Source organism: Pinus tabuliformis, chromosome 4_2 (assembly GCF_031772625.1).
Source record: "Pinus tabuliformis cultivar Carrire ecotype Pingquan chromosome 4_2, CPIR1, whole genome shotgun sequence".
Lineage (NCBI taxonomy): Eukaryota > Viridiplantae > Streptophyta > Pinopsida > Pinales > Pinaceae > Pinus > Pinus tabuliformis.
The window spans coordinates 117,422,998-117,441,781 of NC_142304.1; the positions used below are offsets into that span (position 1 = coordinate 117,422,998).

Consider the following 18,784-nt stretch of genomic DNA (forward strand, 5'->3'; position numbering starts at 1 on the left):
TTCATGAAAATTAGGTCTTATACATTTAGATTTATGTGGACCTATGCCTGTTGCAACTGCCAATGGAAATAAATATGTGCTAACATTTATTGATGATTACTCGAGAATGTGTTGGGTGTATTTGTTGAAGAATAAGTCACAAGTGTTTGAAGTTTTTAAAACTTTTCATTTGATGATTAAAAATGAAACTCAACAGAATATAGGCATTCTTAGAACTGATAACGGTGGCGAGTATACTTCTCATGTTTTTGAACAATATTTGAAGGAAAATGGAATCAAACATTAGACTACCATACCTTATAATCCACAACAGAATGGCATTGCAGAACGTATGAATAGAACTTTTCTTAATATGGTTAGATCTATGATGTTATTTAAGAATGTTAAGTTGATGTTTTTGGGAGAAATAATGCTTTGTGCAATGTATATTAGCAATCGTTGTCCTTCTTCTGTCATCAATAATAAATCTCCTTATGAAATGTGGTATAATTGTCTTCTTGTTGTTCAACATTTTAGAGTCTTTGGTTCTCTATGCTATGCATTAATTCCTAAACATCAGTGCAACAAGTTGGGTGCTAGGAGTCACAAATGTATTTTCTTGGGATATTTTTCTACTTCCAAAGCATATAGGTTTTATGATGAAGAAAATAAAAAATTCATTCTTTCTAGAGATGTTATTTTCCTTGAATCAGATAAGGATAATTCCACTATTGATAGGAAACTAGATCATTTGGAGAAATTTGCATCTAATAAATTCTATTTTGAATCTGATAATGATGTTCCACACACTGAAGGGGGGGTTCCCATTCCGGATCAGTCTGTTTTTTCCATATTTGACTCATGAGGATGTTTCTGCTGAAGAAAAATTGGAGTATAGTGTTGTTTCTATAGGGTCAAAAAGTGTTCCTGAAGAATTTGTACTTCAGGGTGAACAACCATCACAACCACTTCAACAAATTTTATGAATATCTACACGTGTCTAAAAGTTCCAAGCAAGTATGGTTATTTTGAAACATGAATTTCTTCTAAAGGTGATTCAGTTAATGTTTCTCATGACTGTGAATTCAATCATTGTACAATTAGTGAACCTAATTGTTTTAAAGAAGCTGCTAATTGTGATGAATGGAAGGATGCAATGCAAAAAGAATATGGTGTACTTATTAAGAATGGAACTTGGAGGTTAATGGATCCTCCTGCAGGTGTCAAACCCATTGTTTGCAAATTGGTGTATAAGATCAAATACAAACAAGGTGGCTCGCTTGATAAATACAAGGAAATACTTGTAGCAAAAGGCTACACTCATAAGGAAGGTGTTGACTACGCAGAGATATTTTCTCCTGCAGCAAAATGGGGCACAATTAGAACTTTGTTTTCTCTTGTAGCTCAGAATAGCTGAAAGATACACCATATGGATGCTAAAACACATATTTTGAATGGCGATTTGAAAGAGGATGTTTATATGTTTCAGCCAGAAGGTTTTGCTGTCAAAGGCAAAGAGAAAATGGTATGTAAGTTAGTGAAGGCTTTGTATGGACTAAAACAAGCATCTCATGCATGGTATGAAAAATTAACTGAACACCTTCTCAAGTTGAATTATAAGATATTTGATCTGGATGATGCAACCCTTTTTGTTAAGAAAATTGGAAAGTTAGTTGTATATTTGGTTGTGTATGTAGATGATTTGATGATCATAGGAAACAACGATGACTATATAGCATCTATTAAAAGAGAATTATTGAAAGTTTTTGACATGATAGATTTGGGTTTATTACATTATTATTTATGGATTGAAGTTGATCAGAAACCCAAATATATTTTCATTTTTTAGAAAAAGTATATTGAACAACTATTGGATAGATTTGGGATGCAGGATTGTAATCCTGTCGCTACTCCTATGGAGAAAAATGTGAAGCTTACTTCCACTGAAGGACGTATGTTTGAAGATCCAACAAAGTACATGCAACTTGTTGGAAGTTTGAATTTTCTACCTACTACTCAACCTGACATAGATTTTTTTGTAGGGATACTTTTCAAGTTCATGCATAAGCCATGTGAAGGTCATTTGAATGCAACAAAGAGAGTGCTCAAGTATTGAAAGGCACTCGAACATATGACATCAAGTATTCCAAAGTTATAAATTTCCATCTCATCGGCTATTTAGATTGTGATTTTGATGGAGATAAGGAGAATGGAGTATCTACTTCTAGTTATTTGATGAGTCTTGGATCATCAACCATCAATTGGAGATCACGCAAGCAATTTGTTTGTGTTGATTCTACCACTGAAGCCAAATATTTTGCAGTAGCTCAAGCTACAAAAAGAAATCATTTGGCTTCGCAAAATACTTGAAGACTTGCAGGAGAAACAAAAGGCTTCAACTCCACTACTCGTCGACAACTCTTCTACAATTCAGTTGGCCAAGAATCCCAAATTTCATGTTCGAAACAAGCATATTAACATCAAATATCACTTGATTCGACATTATGTAGAGGCCAAAGTTATTCATCTGACACATTGTCCTACTTCAGAGTAGATCACAAACATATTTACAACACCACTGGGATGTGAAAAGTTTGAAAGGTTCAAAATGTTACTCGACATGTCATATGCCCCTTCAGATTAAGTGGGGGATGTTAAATAATCCTTCAAGATTGTTATTATATAATATGTAATTAGTTTTACAATCCGTTTTTACGGTTAATAAGTTAACGAGACACAATTGTCTCGTACTTAGATTGCACAAGTATAAATAAGTAATTTTATCAGTAATATGATGATATTTCATTGTTCTCTTTCATTGTGGAGTTTATTTGGGCTTGTGCAATGAATGGTATAGTTCAAGAAACATTGAAATTAATTATATTAAAAAAAATGCATCTAACCAAATAGGAATTGTTTAGTGCATGAGTATCAATATCCATTGATCCAATTAAAAACAATCACAAGTACAAACAACACCTTCGTATGGAAGGTAACATAGTTGTCTACCTTAAACATAAATATAAACACTTATTAGGAAGTTGTAAAAGCAAACTTCATGTTCACATGTCCCTACTGCACAATAAAGCCTTAAAATCGACCCCACTTCTATAACTAACAGTGTTTTAGCCTTCTTAGATAGATTAAATTGCATCAATGAAGCATCTTTTTTATTGACATAAGATCCAAAACAACTCTCTTTACACTTATGTCGTTCTTCACCAACAACGTTCTGTTCATTTTTGAATCGTGGAAGCCCTGCCACAACAAAATCTCAATCCAAATGTTTATTATGTAAATCTTCAAAGAATGATTATTATTAAATAATATTATAGTAAAAGTAAATGTCATGAAAAATGTTTTATATATTTAACAGGAATATGATCAATTACCATTTATTGAAGCTCTTCAAGAATGGGATCCCACTTAGCTGCATTACAAAGATCATCAAGAGTTTTGTGTAAAAGATAATTATGTTTCTAGAGTAGTTCAACATTCAACATCCTTTGATTGAAACCCATGTCTTCAATCTCGTAGATAAGAGTATGCTCATCTATCTCTTTTACAAAAAATAATGATTCAGAGGCTACAAGATATGTATCACTGGAAAAAATAGCGATATGTCCTCGAGATACATCATTTATTGGAAGTGGAATTGATCTAGAAGGTGATGGGTAACCAACATTTATGTTGCTGGTTCCTTTCATTTTTGTTGGAAAATCAACTCTCTGAGATTGTGTAAAAGCATTTCCCCCCTCAACAAGAGAAGATGGTTTCTTACCCTTGTCTGTGACCATAGATGAGCATCCAAGCTCATTGGGATCCAAATCCATCTTATTGTCACCTAAACATGGCCTTTTAGAAGTATCTTGAGAAGAAACATCAATTGTCTTTTGTTTGGTTTGCTCTTGAGATAAATTATTTTGTTCAAATTCATTCAAAGTTAGAAGAGATTCCATTAGATTGGGTAGGAATTCCTCTCTTGGTGGTACTACCTAAAATTCAAAGGAATCATTTAAAAAACAAACTCTAAAAATGATGAGGAAAGGGTAAAAATTAAGGGACACAATTTATTACTCCCATGATCAATTGCCAATAACATCACAAGTATAATATGTTCCTTGCAAAGATCTAAGAAAGATTGATGATGAAAAGTCCTTTAATAACAATTAAGAACTCCTAATAGAATACATCATATACCATCATATTAGTTTGTACCAAAATTGAACAATGGGGAAAATAAAATCCAATTTATGTGCAAATCAAAGAAAATAATGACAAATCCCCAAGGATGTAAAATGAGATGATAGAAAACATATTATACCTGAATAAGGACCCACTCTTGTTGCCCAAACTTTTGACTTAAAGGTTCCATCAAATGCTAGTATGATGCATATCGTCCAGGTTATACAGGGGCAAGAAAATCAACTGCCGCATCAAGCTACTCATCAACCTCGTACCCTTCCTCTTGAATCTATATAATAGAGAAATCACAATTTCATTACAAACATAAAATAAAATGTGTACAAAGGATATATAACCAAAAAAATAGGAAAACAAAAAGTAATATGCCTATTGTCTAAATTATCCTACCAAAAATGGTAAACAATATTGCCAAGGAACAAGTTTTGAACAAACCTTAAGATTGACTACATCTCTAGCCACCAAATAATCACCACCAACTCAGAAAAGTTGGGTTTGATGTGGCCACTTTATCACGCCATTGTTTCGTAGATGTCAAATCTTGGTAAAGGGTGTCCCTGGAGCCAATTGTGTTCTATCAAAGATGGTGACATCTTGAACGAAATGACAATCAATATTTCCAGGTGCCTAATTAGCTAGTTTCCCAACAGATGGGCCTTGTGGGAAATATATAGATGTAGGAGAGTTCCAAGGATTATAACTAGGAGGGAGCATAAGTGCAGGACATTTAGAAGGATAAAAAATAGGTTACCACACCAATATTAAAGTTTGCATTAACAAATTTACATCCAACCTCAATGGTAAAAAAAAGAGTCGAATACAAATATCTAATGATGGACCTTTCTGACTTTTCAAAGTGATGTCTCCCATGAAAAGGGTGTTCCTTGTGTGGTGATCGATATAAAGCTGGTGGCCTGTATAAAGCACGATCAAGTTTCATATACTCTTCTTCATTTCCAAAATCTGAGAAGTAGCTTTGGCACAAGTCATAGCCATCTCTCTTGCAATACAACTTGGAAAACTTCTCTAGCTCTCGAATCATCTTATTCTGGTGAAGTGTCACAGTTCTATCAATGGAATTAAGCTTCCTTACAACAAACGATAGCCTAGAAGGTATAATAAACTTATAAATGCCATTATTTAGCGCCTCCTACTAGGAGGACATGAAAATAGATATGGTTAAGGAAGGCTACTAGTTCAGATTCTCAGCCTTTAGTTTCTCCCAATTGTCCTTGAGCACGCTATTTGATTTCCAGAGATGGGATTTTGACCTATTTAAACAAAGGAAGATGTTCTAGCTAATCTACTAGAATAAGAAAAACCTAAAATTAATGAATGTGTGTTCTTTTCCCTTGGTCGATATAGACCTGTACTGTAAGACTCTTAAACCTTTTTAAATGCCACTTGAAGAGAAGATCAAATTGACCAAAAGACCCTGAAACCAAACAACTCCAAACCCTGCTTGCTTTCAATAGTATGCGAAGAGAGCCCTAATAAAATAATGGCTACCTCTAAATAGAAAAAGGAATCTAGATCGATTCAAGGGTAGCATATCTTCCTCTAGCTAGGCGGAGAGGGTCCATTGTTGCAGGTGAAACACTTCTAGCTGCTCTGATCGGAAACAATCTTTCACAACAAAGAACCATGAGCATAATTAGAGAAAGAAACAATCTTGCACAACAAAAGAATCAAGAGCATAATTATAGAGAAAACGTGGTTATCATGCAAAGAGTGAAGGGTCCAACTAGCATTCTTTAATTCAATATTCATTTAGATTATGCCATGCGATCAATGGCATATGAGGCTCAATGGCGTTGTCTATGTTTTTCACCTAGTACCATCAGTCGACTCTTACATGAAGTTGCATGTAATAGAAAAAATCACATAGGGTTAGGGCCAATGACACTATCAACCATGCCCTTATCCACTCATGAATTGATCCATTAGTGAACTGGAGAAGCAATCAATATCTTATCTATATTTTGCTGAATTGTTTCTGATTGTCATAAGAATTTTTTTGTGTACTAGTTGTTATTCGTCATGGCTTACAGGTGAAACAAAAAGTGCAGGGGTTGATGTAAAGGATATAAGAGAACAATCCCAGTTCCTAACAAGTTATGAAAATGATGGCCGCCATTACTGTGGGAGGGGCACTGTTTCTCTTTGACGGTATTACCCTTACATGCAGTGATTGTGGTAACACTGGTTGTTGCAAATCCTGTGCCGATTTTCTTTAGCCCAGTATTGGTGCATGTTGGGATTGGTCTCCTCCTCGCAACCACTGGTTTTTTGTTTGTAGGAGGATTTGGAATTTCCACCCTCTCTTCTCTTTATGGATTGTCAACTACATGAGAGAAAACTTTGGTCATCTACCAACATAAACGATAACAACTTACAACACAATTTCATCTCTACAGTGGAGGGCAAAGAATCTCTATAGTGTGACCAATACTCTAGAGTGGAGGGTGAAGAATCTCTATAGTGTGACCAAGAAGAACCTCATAATAGAATTGGCATAATGACTAATTATAAATGAAATGGTAAAGTGAAATAATATATGTTTATGCTAATTATAAATGAAATGGTAAAGTGGCACTGTGTTTAAAAATAATATATTTTAATAGAAAAATTAAAAACTATGTATATTGTAATCAAATGTAATGGATAAGAATACATTAATAATATGAAAGTAGATAAAATGTTTAATAGATAAATGTTATTATGATCAAATTATGATCTAGCTTTATAATTGTAAAGAGGATAATTAGTTATGAATATGTTAATGCCTCTAACTTTATAACGAGGAAGAGGAGCTGAGAGAATCATTTGAAGGTAGTTTTAAGAATGAATACACATCCAAAAATAATTTAAAAGTCTATGATGAGCTAGATTCTTTTAGGTTAGCTATGGTTTGGTTCATGATGATGACCATTAAATTTATTAAAACAAGGTATCAAAAATAAGGTTATCGAAGTTATTTGGCAAATGACGCATTTTTTGGGCAAATTAATGAAAGGTTATTTGGTTGATATTTCTTCGAGGATGTCTTTTTTCGAAGAGGGAAATAATGGTAATATACTAAACTAACCAGCGCAAAACAAATAATCTTTCCTTAACCTAGATTTTTTTCATATGAACTAATGATTATATTCCATGTTATATATTAGTGTTTATTTTCACTAGGAGATAATAGTGTAAGTCATTTATTTCAAAATAGAATTAATGTAGAAAAATAACTAGATTGGTCACATACTTGCGTGACACGGGGTCGATTCCATGAATCTCATGGTATATAACACTTCATTATCATAGTGATTTCCAATTGAGTTTCCCGCACCCACCCCGCCCCCACCCTTGGGCTCTAACAAAATAACATAGTTATCACAGTTATGGATCTATATTTTTTAGTTGAATTTAGTTATGGTATCACATGCATGCATTATTAATGATAAAGGAAACACCATTTCTGAGAATATCCCATGATATCATTAAGAGAGAAAGATCATATACCCTTGGTCTCCTAAAGCTTTGTGGAGCCATCCCATCGAGATTATATATTTTGGGATCTAATTAGTGGTAATTATAGGGAGGTTGGAGTTATAAGATATTAAGCAGATCTTTCCAATACTTAAACCTCCTATATTCCAGGCTCAATTTAATTAGCTACTAGTGGTGACAAGGATGTCCTCATGACTACTCTTGGTGAAATACATGTGATCTAATACAAGCTTGAGTCAATACAAAAAAGTATGAAAACCCAAGGTGGAGTGAATTAGAATTAGTGATGAAAAAGGAAAGGAGATTGGTACTTATCCCTTAAACCTCCTTAGGTTGTGTCTTCTCTTCTTTTTCTCCTCTCTTCTCTCTTTTCATATTAGTGGTAGGAAATGAATTATATTACATATATGCATGTGTATGGTTCATTATTAACATTAATGGATGAATGAAATATGTATGGTTAATCCATATAACCTATATCATGAGGCTTACTACCATGAAATTTATTAGTTATACTAGCAAATTCAAAACTCCACATATGATATGAACTAAAAGAAAAAAGAAACTTATGCCCTTACAAGATAGACATGACCCAAAATAAAGATATGATCATAAATCACAATTACAATACACATTGAAAGAAACTAATAGGAAAGAAGTAAAAAATTATAGGAAATAAGTAAAATCAACTTATTATTAGTATAAAAGGGGATGATGGCACCCTTTGATATGCTCCCAATTGCATACCAATGTTTATAAATAAAGTAAAAAGATAAAGGAATTATGTTGTAGACATGGACTAATGAGTGCATGAGAAAATTAAGATGCATCTTAAAGTGTTTGATAGTATAAAATTAGAGGCTTGACATGGACATTGAAAATAGGCCATTAGATATGAAGTATTATACAACCACATATTATGCAAAACTGGCCAATCAATCCCAATGAAGTAAATAAGACTTTATCTATTCAAGCAAGATGTGGAGAAACTATAATGATCAAATTGAAAGAATACTAGTATAATTCAAATTTAAAAGTTAAAATTAAAAGAAATATATGTTAAGATAATATACAAATACCATAGCCTCGAGGGTTAGCTCAATTGGTCGAGTTCTCATCACTAAAGTACCTCGTTAATGGGAGGTCATAGGGCTAATTCTCTTCGATGCCCTCAGGGTTAGGCTCTACTAATAAGTCAACGGGAAGTGATCCCTTCAGGTGGATCTGCTTGGATATTTCCTAAAAAAAAAGATACAAAACTTATTATTGGAATGAGAGGATAATAAATAAGTATAAAGAGACAATGGTTATAATAAATGAAGAAAATTCCTAAGATTGATCCTCAATGTTAGTAGTTATATTTGATAAAATTATCTAGGGAGGAAGGGAAAAGAAGGAAACTAGAAATTTCCAATGATGATAATGGATAGTAGCCCTCGTAACCATGACCAACATGGAATGATGAATTAACATAAAATATTATTAGGTATATACTTAATATTAGTGAGAGAAAGTTTCACTAACAAGTGTAAGAAATCAATAAGAAGTAGCCTATCTTATAAAATGATGGAAGATTTTGGATTTAGAGAATAATCATGATTAAATAATTCCACACTCTTGAGGTACCCAGGGAATGAACAACCCCATGGAAAGTGTTTGTGGAATAATAATAATATTTCCATATATGAGCATGATAGTTATTACTATAAAGTCTAAATAAGGATGATGCCTAACAAAAATAAAATATTGGCCATGAACTAATAAAGCTAAATGATCATGATAATGATGAAGGTCATTTTAAGGAATTATAAGAAGTATGGTGGCATTATATTAAAGAGGTATTAAATCCATCAATGCATGTAGGATGGGAATGAAGAAGGCTAGATCGAAATAGTGAAAATTTTAGGAAAAAAAGGGTAGTGGGGGGATGCAACACCTTAACATAAAGTTAGTCATCTTCTAGCCAATTAAATATTAGTCATAGTTGAGCATGGTACCCAATTTGAATAATAACAATATGGAAATTCTAGGATTATAACAACTTATTTAAACTCAAAAAACTCCATTAAGGTGTATAATTAATTGAATCACATAACTGAAGTGCTACAATAAAATGTAACAAAGCATAGGGCAAATTTATGTGATGATGGTGGGAATCTCTCTCTCTCTCTTCAGTGGTAAGTTTACTTAATAATATGATGACTATATTAAGAAACACGAATGATGATTAAGGATAATTGGTGAGGATTACAGTGATGATCCACATAAATTTAATGTGTCAAGATATGAAAGATTGACAAGTGATAGACTGGGAAAAGGTTAAATGTTTAAGTGTTCAAATTAAAACAGTTATCTACTTCTTGGTTTCTAGATATTTAAAGGCAACAAAAATAGACCATATGATAAATTAAATTAAATCTTAGAGATTAATGAATAAACACTTATCACAAAGAGTAAGAAACAAGATTCCAATGATTGATTGTGTACTTAGATTAGGTAAGTTAATCCTTCCATGAGTGAATGAGGTTAACTTAAATAATGATGATCTAGTATTTACACACTATAGGGTATAATGGTTCTTGTATGAGTAAGAAAAATATGTAAAGTGATGTAAAAACCTTGGGTAATGATCAAAGATACATATGAAAAATAATTTTAATTTTGGATATTGATGATTGAAGGTATACTAGTAATTCAAGAAGCCTCAAGGGTTAGCTCAGTTGGTCAATTCCTTGTTGTTAAAGTTCCTTTGAATGATAGGTCATACGTCCAATCCTCTCGACACTCTTGGCTTCAGGCTCCATGGTTGAGTGGGCAAGAATTGATCCTTTCAGGTAGATTTTCCTATTACAAATATTTTGTGGGTGTAGTGGTCATCGATCTTCGTAAAAATAAAAAATAGTAATGCTAGTGATAAATAATAAATTCTTAGAGATTTTGGATCTAAAATCTAGAGCTTACTTGAAGTTCAATGGTGTAATAAATGAAAACTTGAGCATATTTATAGGGTGATTATACCTACTTCCCAAATTGTCTACCTTCTTGTTCAAAGAAGAGGAAATGATAATTGGAAAACATTCAATGTCTTGTTGAGATATGACACTCATAGTAGTGATGATCTAGCCAAGGCTAACAAACTTAACCAATCATATCCATGTACTAGATGGATGTTTTAATGATATTTATTGTATTAGATATAAAAAGTTGGTATTCACTATTTATTCAGGTTAGTGAATTTTATTTTATTGATGAATCGAGATAAACTTGATCATGATGTTTTATTGCTCTACATGTGATATTTGTTGAGATAATTATCATATTCATGATGATACACTATGATGTTATGTTAAAATGCAACTTTATTTATTATGATGGTGTAACGTTATAACTTCGATGAAGATATGTTGATGTTATAATCTTCAAGATATATTTCATGATGTGATGACACAAGGTAATTGCATGTAGTTTCATAAATAGATGTTTAATGGTGGTATGTGTAAGCATTTGGTGCCTTACTATTTAGGTTGTCATGATGACAATGATGTTATGTTTTCTTGATAACATTCAACACTTATCATGTGGGTTCTTCTTTATGAAATGATGATGGTATGATTATAACTAATGCATTTGTTGCAAGTTGTGAGGTGGTGATGGATAGGTAATCTAGTAATGGGTAGAGATGGCTACTTCATTTGATGATACCATAGGGGCCCATACATATGTGGGAGAATATAACACCTTATGGGTTGGAGACAAATTCAATCAACTACTTATGCCAATGTTTCTTTTCCTTGTATAATCTTTGATGGTATGTAGGACCATCTTGAGAATGGAGAATGTTTAATATTACAGTTGTGATTCTAAAGTCCAACAAAGGCATGGAATGTTTCTCATTAGTGGAGTTGTGGGATTGGACTTATAAGCCCAGGGTTGTGCACCTATAGGCTTGTGGAAGGAGTTTAGGTCAACGTCTCAAGGTGCTTGGGGGCCATAAAGACCAAACTAGATTCCTATTTAGGCATCTGAGGTCTAGAACCTTGGGGCTTTGGATAGACCAAGAGGATTTAAGCATAGTTCCAAAAGTTGAAAAGAAATGTTAGAGAGTACTTGTGCTTCCTAAGAGTTGTGATGTGAAATTTCAATGCTTGCTATGATTGATGGCCTTATACTAGTTCAACAGATGATGGTCTTGAAAATATTCGATGAAAATAAAAATAAAATCAGAAGTAAACTAATCAAATTTAACTTTGGCGGGAAGTTCCTTAAAGGGAGGGAGTATGTGATGTCCCAGATTATTATTAAATAAGAAATAGAAATAATAATAATAATAAAATATGATAAATAATGTAAATGATCATAATAAATAAATAAAATAAACTACTTTATTAATAAAAGAAAAAAGATAAAAACATGGAAAGATAAATTTGTGGGAAATCCAAATTAAGAAAGATTAGGATAAGAATATAAATACATGATGATAGAGTTTCCTTCCATTGATAGACAAAAAAGTTCTATTTAATGAATAAGAAGAAGGATGTGATGAATTTATTTCAAAGAGAATTATTGTGAAGTAATGATTAGACATTGGTAGAAGTAGTTAATTGACAACTCATAGAATCTCAGTTGTCTTGACTGAAAGAATGGTTGGCTAGAGAGCCATCCCTCACAATCTATTGTAGTTCACTAGATATAATACTAGAGCACGATGATTCTACGTCCACAATGTTGTTAGTAATTGGATTTCTTGAACTTGGATTCACTGCTCATGTGGATAATGTATTTTACTAAATAATTTTTCTTAAGGATCATTATTTAATGATTCTTATGCATTTAATTTATGTATATTTATCTCTTAAAGTGTAGGTCATTACAAAGGTGAGGATATTGTCAAAAGGATCTAACATTGATCTTTTGGGTTCTTCAATAGATATTTCATTATTGCATTTAATGGTTTTTGTTGACCACTAACCATTTTCAATTAATTGATCTACTCCCCACCTTCAAGTCCAAAAGAGTATTATTTTGTTTCATAAATGTACTTTCCCCTTTGAGCTATAAGGGAGTACCTATCCAGAACCATAGGGACCCAGTGATGCCCAACATCATTAGTTGGAATAACTAATTAAAGTACAACTAGTTTTATAATTTCACCATTCAAATGTTTTAAGGCCATAGGGCCCCTATGTCAAGGCCCTATGGTGAGATTGACCTAGTAGTATGTTACATCATGTCACTTTGTCTCCTATTTATAAAAAATAAGATTCATTTATATAGGCATCATACCTTGTCTTATGCATTGATTCATTATAAAAGGAGGTTGCATCCTTGAAGTGGATTATTATTCATTGAGTTTTTATCACTTTCAAGATGTTAGGTTCATAACATTTGGTATCCAAGCCTATGATCCGAGGGTTTTGTTCCTCCAATCAAGACATATTGGAATTTTATCTATAAATTTGTTTTTGGAAAGTTTTAGACAAGAAAATTTTAGGATACTCAAGTGAAATATCCATGAACAACTATTCAAAATTTCAAGATCTGGTTTGTTATACTTTCAAAGATATAGCCTATGGAAGATAGGTTTTGTCACTAATATTTTTTTTGGGGAAGTTTTAGAGAATGAAATTTAAGAGGATTGCAGGCACATATCAAGGTACTCATAATAACAAATTCTAGTTCGGGTTCACTATATTTTTAGAGATATAGTTTATGGAAGACAAGTTTCGTGACTAATCTTGAAACCAATTTTGAAAGAGACATATTGGAATTTTTGCTATAATTTTTTTTTGGTGAAGTTTCAAACTCCTAAATTTTCAGAATCTTGAGCAAACATAACAACTTGGGTGTAGTTTTTTTTTTTTTTTTTTTTTTTTTTTTTTTTAATATTTTGAATCATTATACTTTATAAGACATATTTTATGGAATTTATGGAAGTTATGAGACAAGTTATTTGATAATTTTTTCTACAATATTTTCGGGTGAAGTTGCAAACTGTCAAATTTTTAGGAATTTAAGAAGACATATAAGAGTTCTACAAGACAAAATTTCAAACTTAGAATAACTCATATTTATAAGATACACTAGGAAAAAGATCAATCATATAAACAATCTCCAAATTAGGGTGTGAAAGGTACATATCTTACAATTGGTATAACTTTTGATTGGAAGATATGTTTTTAGCGATTTAAAATTTTTGATAAAAAAGTAAAAAGAGGAGGATTACTATTTTTTCACATGACTTATAAGGCTGCTCTAAAACTTACTTTACCCATTAAACCTATAGAATATCCATGATTCACAAAGAAAATGAAGGGATATGGAATCAACTATCCAAATTGGACAATCAAATTAAAGAATTGAATTATAGGTAAGTGAAAAATGTTGATTGAATGAATATACAAATATAAATAGAATGAAAGATGGAAAAGAATATGAATGAAAATAAGGAACACATGAAGAAAAAGATGGATGAAAAGTTGTAGCAGTTGGAAACAATGTTACTAACTTAATGAGAACTTTACTGAGTTCTCGTTTTTTGGAGGTTGCATCAAATCATGATTTTCATGCTGATTTTGAAAAATGGTGATGTAACATCAACCTTTTTTCATTTCAGGGTTAAATTTTCAATATTTCTCAACCATGGCATTAAAAACCAAATATCATGATTACAAAAGCATGAAAAACCATGCTAAAATGCAAAAGTGGTGATGCAACATCACCTTTTTTTTTAATATCTTTTTATAATGTTAAAATTCAAACATTTTTTGGGTCGAAGTCATTCATTCCATTTTATCATAAGTTCCAAGTAATGGTTTTTGGTGGATGCAAATGATCTATGCTCACCATGGCTAAATGCTGCTAGTGTTTCATAGGAACACAACTTTCACAATTCTTTAGTGAGTGGGAAAATACAGCTCTGCGATGACATCTCTCCTGCGATGGCTAGGGTTCGGCCTTAGCCAATTGCTCCCATCTCTCCGCCCTCTTTGATCGGCTCCCATTTTGATGGTGGTTCCTGAATGATTGATTATTTTAGATTATGCATTTGGATATCTCTCTCTAGCTTCTTCACCTGCTTCGATTCCCATGGTGGTAGACTGTCTGAAAGCGCCGCCTTCTTCTAGTAATGTTTCTCACTTTTCTAAAGATGTAGTTAGATATGGATCAAGTTCTCTTCCTCCCTCTTAGTTGGTCCATGAAGACTTTGTAATCACAATTTCATTGGGAGAATAAGCCATTAATGATGCTCTGTATTTTTCGAAAACATGTTTAGTTTGAAAATTCAATGCTCTCTGGGCCTGTTTAGTTGACCTCCATCAGTGGATCTCAAAGAACTGGAAACCTATTCTCTTTGATGAAATTAATATTTATCCTCTGGCTCATGGTTTTCTTAAGGTGATATTCAAAAAGTTAAATGACATGAATTCCATTTTCAATAATGACCCCTAGTTTTGGGGTAGTGTAGGGCTTTTTATGTAGCCATGGACCCCTTATTCGATCCTCTTACAACTTTTTTTTTCTTTTTCTCTTGTTTGGGCTTGACTTCCAAATCCATCCTTGCATCTCTGGAATCTCTCTTTGCGGCTATTGGGGATGCAATCATAGTCTTCCATTGTTGCAGCCCAAAAATAGAATATTATCTCAACCCCACACATGTTTGTATCTATGTGGAGATGGATTTCAGTAAGGTTAAATCCAATATAACTGAATTTGACTAGCACAAATTACTTGCAGGTTCAAAATATCGATTGCCAGAATATTTCCTTTTGGTGTCGATCAAATTATAAGAAAAGGCACACAATTAAAAATTGCTCTAGAGCCATGAAAAATGCCAATACACAGACATTCTAAAAAAGTAACTGAAGGCATAAATGGTGGGAAGGCGTCCAAAAAGAACACCATACCATTTTTAAGAATAAGAACTTGAGAATAAGGTAGAGGACAAGCAAGAAGCAAAAAAATGGACAAGAAGAAATGGAAGTCATAAAAAATATTCCAAACCTAACTTTAGTAAAAGAACCTACTCAACAGAGCCCTAAGAGCAATTCCTCCTCTTGTGTTTCTTTAGAAAAAAGATTGAACAAGTAACTTGTTGGGAAAATCATGCAGATGAGGAAGAGCAATTAAGGGGCCAAAAGGACGATGCTGCTAGCAGAGATCATCTCAGATGGGTGGCTAACTAGATTCATCAGATAACTTAGGATGGGAACAAGTTGGAAAAAAGGTGAAAAATATATTGCCAAGGAAAATGAGAAGCCAATCAAAATTAAAGTGACAGTTAGATTAGAATGGGATGTAAATGTATTTGGATCTTAGGGGTATTTTGGAAACTTTTTGCTTGTAATGGGAACAAATTTTTTGTGTTATGGAGTTCTATATTAAAATTTGGATTGAATTTGTATGTTCAATCTCAAATCCTCAAGAAATTGAGCTACGAGAGGCATTCATGTACTTAGTTCCTGGGCACCTTTTTTTCCAAGGAAAAAAACCGTAATTTTATTTAACTTGAAACAAGTAACAGAATTACATTTTGTATATGTTGAATGCATTTGAAGAAGAAATCCTCTCAACTTATGAGAATTAAAAAGGAAGAAACATTAAAAAATTACATGAAAATTTTAAAGTTAAGTGTGATAATAATCACTTAACTTCTCCTTTTTTCCTTTCATTTTTTGGACCTTTTGTTAACCCCTGGGTTGAAGGCAACTAGAACCATTGCCAATTCTTTCTGGGATGTTTGTAAAGGGGCTTCTTTGTCTGAGTCTGAGTTCTCAGAAACATGAGCTATCTTTATACCCCCCATTCCATTTTCAATGTGTGCCTCCTCTTTCTACTATTCTAATGCCTATATTTATACTAATTTGGTACCTTTTTGCATATGGGTTGCATTTCCATTCTGAGTCATGAAAACCCCTTCTTCTTGGTTACCATGTAAAGCCTATGCTTTTGATTCTTCTTGTAATGGTTGGTTCTCCATGGTTTCTTCTTCTTCTTCTTCTTTTGAGAGGTGAGGATTGGATACCTACCATCCTTTTGACTTATGATCCTGTGTCTTTTACTTTTTTGGAGTCTTTTTTTCCCGTGGGCATGTGTTCTACAACACTACAAGTGACCCATTTATAATCATATTCAACATTCCATGTTCTCATAATATAATACTTGGTTCCTATAGGTTTTAACCCTGTACAAAAAATACCTGCAAATGAATTCTTAAAACAAGAAATAAACAATGGCGAGAACATAAAAAAATATACACAAAGATTTTCCCCTGGATCCCAAAACCAGGACTACCATATTGATTTTTCATTATATTTCTTTCAATGTTACAATACATATATATACATGCCAAAGATTCATAAATCCCAATCCATTAATCTTGGATTAGAACATAACTGTGGTTACTTTGATCGGATCTACAAAATACCATGGGAAAAAAACCATCATGCCCAAAACCATGTGCAAAACCCATGTACAAAACCGTGGGTAGGTTTCCCCATCATCTTTGGGTTTGCATAATTTTTTTCCTGGGGCGTTGTTGGAAAGAATATAACACACACCCAACAAGTCCACTAATTTTTTTTGTGTTTCAGTTGAAGTAGATATTTGTTGAGGTCTATCTCTACACAAATTTTGGCGAAAGTGAAAAGTCCTTTTTTGATCTTTCAAAGTCCATGTTTTTGAATTTTGCAAGGATGTTTCCAATATCCTCTAGGACCTTGTGGTGCCAGAAGGGGAGGGGGAGATTTGGTAGTCTCACCCATACCAGCATTATTGATACCAGCATATTTGTGGTATCAATATCTGGGAACCATGGAGTAATGAATAACCCAACTCTTCCTCAAAACTAAGGCCCATTATTTAGGACGTTCTCTAGGTATTCGTGTGTATTAACCTTGGAATGGAGAGCAGAAAAAATACAATATACCTCTGGAAGATTAACTTCTATGGTTGGTCCTTGTTCCTTTTGTTCTACGATATAGGGTATTGGGTTGTTTTGGAGTTGATCTACTAGTTGCAATCCTTCCGTTACACATAGGACCCATGGATGTGTTGAGCCTGATTCGCTGGTGTAGAAGGCTTTCCTTGCACCACATCCTTGTAAGAGGTAGATCCCATGGCGTTTATAGGTCCCAAAGCTCCCCCACACAACCTCAAGAGTAAATTTGTGGTGGAGTTATTTGAAATATGATAATCCCTCATTAAGAAAAAATCTTGAAGCATTTTCCCTTCATAAAGCAAACTTTGAGAGAAAGTAGGGATACCCATTCTTTCCATGCACTGCTTCAAGTGTTCTACCGAATCTAAGACCCCAGTCCAAAAAAAGACGACATACCATTGGAATTCTTAATAAAAAATTGAAATCGCCTATTATGATTCTTCTAATTTATTTATTTTTATTATTATTATTTTTAAATTTTTTAAATTTAATTTTATTATTTAATTTATTTATTTTTATTTTTTCGGATTTGAATAATGGGAATAAGAAAACTTCCAAATGTAAAATGGCCAGCTCCAGGGGAAGACTATAACTTCACCGCAATCAGCCATTCTAACATAAATAAGTGAAATATGGAAGCGAGAACGTAAAAAAGAGGGTATTTGAGCCTTGGTCGAGTTGGATCTGCCACCATAACTACCCCATGTAAATCCAGTCAAAACTACTAATACAAGCTACAAAGCCCCTTATCAACCTGTGAGGCTAGTCGACCATCACACGAAAAACCCAGACAAGGATCGTGGGTTTGAGCCCACACAAGCCGAAGATAACCTGCCACTTGGGGAAGCCCGTTTCTCTACGGTTTGGACCAAAAAATTGCTACAACCTAACCTACACCATGTGGAATGAAGAGACTGACAATGCCATTCCATTGTTCTCCCTTATTGTGATCTGCGAGATCAATACCAGCTGTGACACAAGGAAACAAGAAGCCAATGATGTAAACCATAGGTTGTCGCACTGTTTCCATATTTATCCTCAATGTATAATCATTGCCCTCTTATTGCTTCAGTACTTGTCATAATGAGGTGCAAATTTTATATAAAATCTTTTAATTTCTGTAAAAAAAAAAAAATCAAGCATTTTTCTGGTTATGGTATTAAAGGC

At 33.2% G+C, this 18,784-nt stretch overlaps 1 pseudogene; it reads right to left on the minus strand.

Annotated features, from left to right (window-relative positions):
* Positions 1-2,984: 2,984 nt before the first annotated feature.
* On the minus strand, positions 2,985-5,224 carry LOC149168529 (protein NBR1 homolog; annotated as a pseudogene).
* Positions 5,225-18,784: the final 13,560 nt, after the last annotated feature.